Raw genomic sequence first — 8,861 nt, forward strand, 5'->3', positions numbered from 1 at the left:
ACCTAGCTCCATTTGAATAGCGTCTGGCAAATCTCCTTATCTCCCACCATCAAAGAATAGAGGGGGCAGGAAGCTGTTAAATTATTCATTTATAAATTGGATTAGGAGATTGCAATCACAATAACCAGATGCTTCTATCAAATATTTGTCAAATGTTAATGCCCATCACGCTGCATACCCAGGAGCAAGCTTCCAGGCGCTCCGGGATGCTCCCATCTTTTTTCTCAAGTTCGGAGAAGTGTGAGTGAGCAAGAGCATTTCAGGCTCCCAGTCCAGGGAAGGGCATTTCCCAGATCCCGCAGAGGTTATGAAAGTTGCTGCATACTGCAGCATGCATGGAGACTGCCATCCCAACACCTGTGTCTGCTTGCTTTTCCCATCACACTGGCCCCTCATCCCAATCTGCCATGGAGACAGTTGGACGGCACGCCAACAAAATCCCGGTCCTTCCCCGTAGGAAGGGGAGAAATGCAGGCTGTGCTGGGCCAGTCTCGAATAGGAACTGCAGGAGCCTCTGCTCCAAAAGGGTCGTCTCCCACTGGCTTCACCTGGCCCCCTGCAAACATATGGGATTAGACTGGAGGTTAAGCTGTTTAAAGCGGGATAGGGCCAATCACCCTCTGCATTTAAACAATGAGAGATGCTTGACAACCTGCAGATGCTGCTTGGACGCCAATCAAAATTAAACCCTACCTAGCTGACCTCATCTGGAGGACCATTGAGGTGCCAGTGCCAAGAATAACGGTGCAATCTTGCACGCTGCGGACCTCCTCCCATGGGAGTGAGGGGGTGTTCAACAGGCTCCATCTCTCTCCTCGGGCATCCCAGCACAGAGGACATATTCTGACACTTTTAAATTAGCCCCAGGCATGCAGCTCCCCAGTTTGGGGCCTGTGGAGACCTAAGCTGTTGACATGTGAACCGTCGGGCCGAGGAGCGGAGCGTCACACAACACCTTCCTCTTGGTCCTCGCCATAGACACCGGGGAACTGTCAACAAGGGGAAGCGCCTATTTTTGTGCCTTCCTCTGTGGTCGCATGTTCGGTGTCTGCAAAGCGCGTCCGGTCCATGTGTCGCAGCTGCAGCATCTGCAACGCGTGCCAGTGTAGCAGAAAGCCCCCTTTTCCTCTTGCTTGCATTTGCTCTCCCCTCTTTAACTATGTTTTCCTCTTCTACCTTTTCTTCCTTCCTCTTTCTTTCACTTTAAGATAAGGAATTGTGTTTTAAAATTTGTATGTGTGCATTTTGTACCTCCCTGTGTATTTTGGTATTTTTATCTATTTGTGTGCCATGGCATTACTTTTGTAGCTTATGTTTTATACTCCTCACCTTTCAACTTTCAACTAAATGTGGTTAGTTTCATTAGTAAGTTATACATTGTAACAATGTTAACAAGGGCAGGAGTCAAACTGCCCTTCCCTGTATCAGGCGGGCCCCTGAAAGAGCGAGCGAATCAGTGATTGAATGTGTAACACGGTAGCAGGCAGCAATTAACACCTGGGACACTGCAGATCAACCAAGGGAAGAACTCAATAGAAGACAATGTAACAACCAGGAAATCTCTAAACGTCACTGATCAAGGGCCAGAAGCCCTGGTCTGAGTTAATCAATGCCGGGGACCAACTTTTGGGCTGAATATCTCCAGATCAACCGCTCCCAGAGCCCTATTCAAAATTCATCAACGGACTCCCAAACCTGCACGTACATGCGGACGACCCCTGGGGCTGACAGATGCCATCCAGTAGCCACCGAGGGGGAAGTCCCATGAGGGTCAACGACCCCTGGATTGGGCAAACCTGAAAACTGGGAAGTCACCAAAGTCTGCCACAGACAGATAAAAAGCAGTGAAAAGTGACCCTCAGGGGCGCCCTCTTGATCTCCAACTCGACCAGCACCCGACCTGTCCAGCCAGAAGGACCAGCCAGCGACCTCCTTCTGGAAGATAACACCATGCTGAAAGAAGCCTCAACGACAGACTCCAGCGCCTGTGGGATAGGTATACCTGACTCTTGTAGCCTGCTACTGTGTGTGTGCATGTGTGCATGGGGGGGGGACCAGCCCCAAGGTTTATGATTTAACTTCATTACAGTGTTTCAATCCGCCTAATAAACCAGAATTTTAAGGATCCCGAGTTGGACATTTGTAGCCAACACCGGGACGGACAGGCGATCCACGCAGCGCAGCGTTCGAGAGGTGCCTCCACATACGCCGTTGTCTGCAGCGAGGCAGCCACTTGAACACCCGCCTTTCCCCAGCTCCTCGCTGGTGGGGAGTGAATACGCCGCATCGGCCGTAGTTATTTTTCCAGTCAGGTCCTTCCACCCTGTCACAGCAGAGCTGTGGGGAAAGCAAAGGAGCCTGCAGGTTTTTTTTGCCTTTGATCAGAGCCTTTCATTGCAAACCACTTAAAGCAAGCTGTGAAAGGGCCAGTCCCTGTAGCTTCATGAACCGACACCTCAGCCCATGTCACCGTTTTTATACCGCCAGCCTTCACAGTCAAGTGTGCTACTTAGGCGCTCGCTTTGCCCCCTCGCACGAGCAAGTGGAAAGGGAGATGTGACATATGGGAAAGGTGGGAGACCACATCCGGCCCTCCCTCCCCGCAGCGCTGGTGCTGAGCAAAAGCCCAACAGCCTTGTCCGTGCAACCGTGCCTAACAGCCTCGTTCGTCCCTGCAGCGCTGGTGCTGAGCAAAACCCAACCAGGTAACAGCCAGCTCCCCGGAGTGTGTGCGACATGTCAGGGCAGTGCCTTGCGCCCCTGGGAAAGCTGGTTCCCACAACGCGGGTGTGCACCCTGACGCTGCCCTTGCACTGTCCGGAAACTGGGGGCCAAAGCAGCTCCTGGGTTGATCTGACCAGCCCTCACGGCATCCTGGCCATAAGCAGGCTTGGATTCCCAACACCACCTGCCAGTCCTCACTGGGACAGACACACTCCCTGCACCAGGCCTTGCGCGCAGAGGCAGTGGCCGGCCTCTTGCACCAGCTCTGGTCTGTTATGATGCACTGACAGCAGCAGAAAGGGGTGAGGACAGGGGACAAAATCTCTGCCACTGCAGAAGGGTAGTTTTGTCGCAGCTTCAGGCCCAGGGAGGGGGAATCCACCTGGCAGAAAGACACAACAGGGCTCCTCTGCCTTCCACCCCTCAGGCAATGGCATGGCGCCGTATCAGGCCGATCTCCAAACCATTAGTGGCCACCGGCAATGGGTCTGGGCAGAGCGGGACCAGACAGGTTCCTGCTTGGTTTTACCTGGGAGCTTCTAGTCCCACGCGGGGAAGTGCACACACGGATCCGCTGCATGCTGCAGGGGCAAAGCATGCAGCCGTACCAGGACGCGGGCCTGGCAGCACATTGCACTGCACCTTCACGGCAAAGAGCCACCTGCATCGGCCCCCGATCAAGATGCTAAGCATGAAGCCCACCCCCACCTTGAGCATCTCTCCGAGGTGAGGAATGAGCAGGAGGGTTAAGCTGGTTTGCAGCCCACAAAGATGCTTCTGGAGAGGAGAGTCGACTCTGTCCCCTGTCCGCATGCCCCAGCCCGGTCTGCGGGGCAGCAAGAGAAAATCCTCCCATGCCGGGAATGAAGACCTGATCGGTGACCAACGCGACCGTCGCACACCGCACTTTGTTTAATGAGGCCCTAACTCACTCGGTGGCTGGTCGCAGCCTCCGGCGCGAGAACACCGGGAAGATGTAAATTAATCGGCTCTTTCCTCCCATATGTTTGACAGCAGAGGATGATTCATGTAATAATTCTCTGCTTGCTTCTAATGCAGCAGCAAATTGGCCTTATCCTCTCTCTAATGGCTCCCGTGGGACTCCTGAACAATAGGCCAAAATAATGAATCCCAACGCTGCTCTCCGCACGGTTACGACGCCCCGCTCGGATGCCTTGATGTCGGGATGGAGAGGGCTCCACGCAGGCACGCTCCATCCGTGACGGTCCTCGTGCTTCTTCCCTTCGCTCTCTAGTTTTGGGAGGGGAGACGCAGGAGAAACGTCACGTATCTGGCCCAAGCCAAATTCGGCACTGACCAAACCGAGTCATCGACTCTCCCAGTGCGTCTTGTGGGGCTGGGACATGACACCGCAAGACCAGCCTGGGCCTCGGACAGCGATCGGCAGGAGATGGGCCCTTAATACACCATGAGCACGAAGCAGCAGGGTGGAAAACGCGTGGTCCTGGCCCAGCAGCATGGCATGGGGAGCAAAGTGCTTGCACCCATAAACGTGGCCTGACACATTGCATGGGAAGGACACAGCAATCACCACGGTGTGAGCATCCTAGTGAGAAGTCACAGCGGTGCATGTAGGAAAGAGGAGCCAGCTATAGGAGTGCTAGAAACTCTGTGCAATTCAGACCTGGTGTGCACGGGTCACACGATGGCCCAGCCATGCAAACCATCACTCTCTTCCTCACATCACCAGCTAGGAACTCAGTGTAAATGCCACTTTTTGGCAAAAAAAAGCCAGGCCCTTCGGAGCAGATACGTGCTGCACTGACTTGGGCTGCATCTGCTCCTTCTTCAGCAAATCATTGGGGATTAGGAAGTCCTTTACTGAAGACGAAAGGAGATGAAGGCTTGCCCACTGAAGAAATGATCCACGCAGAAGTGCATCAGGAAATTTTGTTTAAAAGCAAGGGATACTTTAAGGATTACAAAGGAGAGACATAGGGCTAAGCCTTGGTGTGCTGGAGCAAGCTTTACCCTGCCGTGGGAGCAATTCTACTGTAAGGCTGCCCCCAGGTCCTGTGTGATGAGCTGTGAATACCTGGCAGCACTCATGGCTAGCATGGGACTCTAGCTACTGCCGTCAGGCATTGGATGTGGCGGCTTCACTCACCCACCACCATGGGCACGTGCCATGCTTGGCTAGTCAGTGCTGTTTAATATGCAAGGGTTGTGGTCCAGATCCTGTGGGCATCAGGGAAGGGAGCCTGGCTCGGGGTGGTAGAGGCAGCAGAGCCTTGTCCTGCATCGTACCCTTGCTGTTTCCTGCAATGCAAAAGGAAGTCTGAGGAAGTAGTATGGCCCCAAAGCAAAGCCTTTAGCATGAGTCAGAAACCTGGGCCACAGCGCTCCTCCCACAATTCACTGAGTGTTATTGCAAAGCCAAATGCATCCTCGAGATGTTCTTGGCTCCACGGTGCAAAGCAATCAATTAGCCAGCTGGTTCGCCTCACTCAGTTCATGAGCCTTCGGGAAGGTGGGGTCCGTACTGGACGGCACCGGGCTGAGAGTCCAACGGCCTGATTTCTATTCCCAGACCAGCTGTGGGACATGCAACAAGTCACGTCTCTCCCATTCCTCCCTGCATCCTCCATCTTCCTGGGCTATTCAGCTCAGCAGCGTTTCTCAAGCCCGTCACAGAAAAGAATGGGAATTGCATCATGTCGTAGCTACCTATTTCTCCATCCACGGGGCTGGAGTGCTCCTGAAGGATACTGAGAAACCTCTCGGAGACCGTGTTGCTGGGTCTAGCTCACATGCATGGCTTGGGGCCGGGTCACATTGGCAAAGAGCATTGCCTTCCTGTGTAGTGGGGGCAGGCTCATGTCCTGCACCATCATCTGGATGTATTTAACATCACAGGTTGCGCACCAGGGGATGCCCTTGTCTCCCTGTGTCTTTACCTGAAGCATCTTGTAGGTTTTTATACCTGTCTGGTGACCATGCATATGAGGGGTTGGAGGCAATGCACTTTTCAGGACCCTTTTATTTAAAGGGTGGGCTGAAAAACTCTGGGGTCAGGACTGCCTGACTTGGGATGAGCCTCCTCTGAGTCTGCTTTACTTTACCGCACCGGTGAGATGCATCTCATAAAAGCTCAGAGATGCAGAATGAAGACCAGTACTTGGTCTGGCATCCCATACTCAATACTGGGCAACTTCTTAGGTTGGAAAATCAACCTGCAGATTCTTTCTGCTGCATTTCCACAATGCAATTCAAGAATATTTCTTTTTTTTGCAAACAAGCTTGTTGATCTAATAAAAGTTATCATCTCTGCTGAGTCTTGACTGCACTTCCAGAAGGGGGGTTTTCTGTTCGTTTTTTAGGTTGGTTTTTTTTTTTAATTACAGAAATTTTTTTTTTGTGCAAAAATCTTGTTGATCTAATAAAAGATACCAACCCCTACTATGAGTCTTGATTGCATTTCCAGAAGGGCTTTTTTCTGTTAATTTTTCAGGTTTGTTTTTAATTAAAGAAAAAAAAATTTTTTTTTTTGCAAAAGTCTTGTTGGTCTAATAAAAGATATCATCTCTACTATGAGTCTTGATTGCATTTCCAGAAGAGTTTTTTTCTGTTAATTTTTTAGGTTTGTTTGTTTTTTTTAATTGCAGAAGTTTTTTTTGTTTTGCAAAAAGCCTGCTGGTCTAATAAAAGATACCTCTCTATTATTATCTCTATTATTATCTCTATTAATTGCATTTCCAGAAGGGGTTTTTTTTCAATTTATTTTTTAGGTTGGGGTTTGGGGGGTTGTTTTTTTTAATTATTATTATTTCATATTGGAACAAACACACCAAAAGCTGGGAAAACAAAAGCCGTTCTTCTGCGAGATAAAGTCCAGATGATGATTTTTCAGGAAAAAAAACAGTGTCAGCTGCAAAGCTTTAGCTTGGAGAGACATGGCCTAATATTAAACATAAACATCAAGGGCAACCAAGTGCCTGGCGGATCTGGAGCTGACACAAGATGCCTGCGCCGCACACCCACCCCGTTCACACCACGCGAAAGGTCACCGCTTTAATCCGCTTCCTCGTGGAATGTACACAGCCGTCATTCTTCCCCTCGTCTGTAATTAAACAGCCCCGCCGTCCCGGTTTCCTTCTGTGTTTATTTTCCCATTCGGTAACACGGCGGATGGTAATACAGTCTGACACTGAAGGAGTACAGGCGGCTGCAGGCATGGGCTGGATTTATCTGTCACTCGCAAAGCCGGTGGCCCGCCGGGAGATCGATTCGAAGGCCGGGTCTGTATCGTTTCAGCGCCGATCCATCAGCTGCTTCTCTTTCGGGAGGCTGAACGAGGGCAGGGTCTTTCAAGTCCCCGGGAACGATGGGGGCAATGCCAAAAGCACTGAACAGAGCATGAAAAACACCCTAAGGCTTCGTGTCTCTGCACCCTCAGGCCGTGTGTTTCTGCCTATACACGTGCGGCGAGGCTGCTCCGACGCGCTGTAATTACAGCGTAACCTCGATTCATCGAGTCTGCGGGCGCGCGGTAATTACCAGTAGACACCAGTGTCTCGGGCGTCACTTAAAAACAGTGGCGGGGACACTTTAACAGAAGTTCATTTGATTAGGTTTAAATAAAGCACCCTTTGCAAACGCGGGGATGCTGATGCACGAGATGCCGTGGCTGCTTTAATTAAAGCGGCTCTCGATGCTGCACCCCACTCTCGTGTATAAACACCCCCTGATTTTAATAGAGACGTGATTGGCAGGGCATGGGATGCTGGGAGATTTGGACCAGTGAAGGGATGCTCTTCCCAGTGCTGGAAATCCCAGTGCAATGTAATGGGAGAGCCCAGCAAGCGTGACGCCCAGAGACGGGCACCGCTGTTCAGCTGCACGACAGAAACTTGACGGCAGGCGAAGCCGGTCCAGGAGAAAACGGGCAGCTGCAGCAGGCAGGTGGCATCGGTCGGAGCAGCTTTTAGAAATCGAAAGGCTGGTGGTTTTAGGCCACAAGCAACAGGAAACATCCACGGGGCAAGGCTGATAGACGCTTCCCCTGCCAGACGAGCCGGCTTGCGTGGTCACCGGGGCTCGGAGGAGACCGCCGGTCTCTCCAAGGTACGGATTTGATGACAGATGCAGACATTTGCTTCCATTAACGTGAGACCCTTTTGCACCGATGACCTTCGCATCCAAACAGCAAGGCTCCCATCACTGCGCGGCGTTATTGCCCGGTTCCTTGGTTCCCAAACCGAGAGCCTCTTGCAGGGGCACTCTTCATGGAGGACATAAATGTGCCCTCTGATAAGGCCCCTGCCCGAGCTGGGATTTCACAGTCACGTCTTGTCAAACTGTTTTCACCATCACACCTCGGTAGAAGATGGACACGCAATAAAAAAAAATAAAGCATGTGCCCAGCTGAGCATCCGGGGGAGACGCAAAGCCACATCGCATGCGTGACAGGTCCCATTTTGGGGGAGAAGTAAAAAAAAAAAAAAAGAGATAAATATATATTTTTCTCCCATGGCTCTCTATCCATTACAGCCATCTTAAGAGTTGTTTGTAGGTAGAGCGGATAAATAGCATGCGGCGCACATGTTAAACACTTTTAAAAGTGAGAAACAAGCAAAGAAACACAAATATTTTCAAGGGAATGTTTTAAAGCAGTAACGAGCCATGTGTGATGCGGCATCCTAGAGCCGACAACGCATAAATATGCACTCAGGACTCGGGCACGCTCCCAGCAAAACAGCACCAAGCTGTTTATTTTCAGAGGGCTACAACGTTTGACAAAATAAACTCCAGCTGATTAATACAGCCTGCTCGCTTTCTTTTTTAAACACAGTAAAATGCCTGGCTCTACAAACATGCCAGGAGCTCTTCATCCGCCTGCATCGTGATCTCAGTTACTTCACCTCCAGGGAATGTCCTTAAGGAACATCCTGACAAACTTATTTAGTTGTTTTTTTGCTTTCACATAACTAGCAAGGTCTCCTGAGAATAACAAGCAGGTCGGAGGCGGCCGCCGGATCCGTCCAAGACCCTCTGCCCCTCTGAGCACCTTCTGCCAGGCGCCTGCCTGACTTTCTGGCCTTCTTTAGGAAGGAAAAAGATCACGCGCAAACCCAAACCCCAGCAGCCTCCTTTAAACACTGCGCTCCCAAATTCCT

This window comes from Alligator sinensis, unplaced genomic scaffold (genome assembly GCF_000455745.1).
Source record: "Alligator sinensis unplaced genomic scaffold, ASM45574v1 scaffold1567_1, whole genome shotgun sequence".
Classification (NCBI taxonomy): Eukaryota; Metazoa; Chordata; order Crocodylia; family Alligatoridae; genus Alligator; species Alligator sinensis.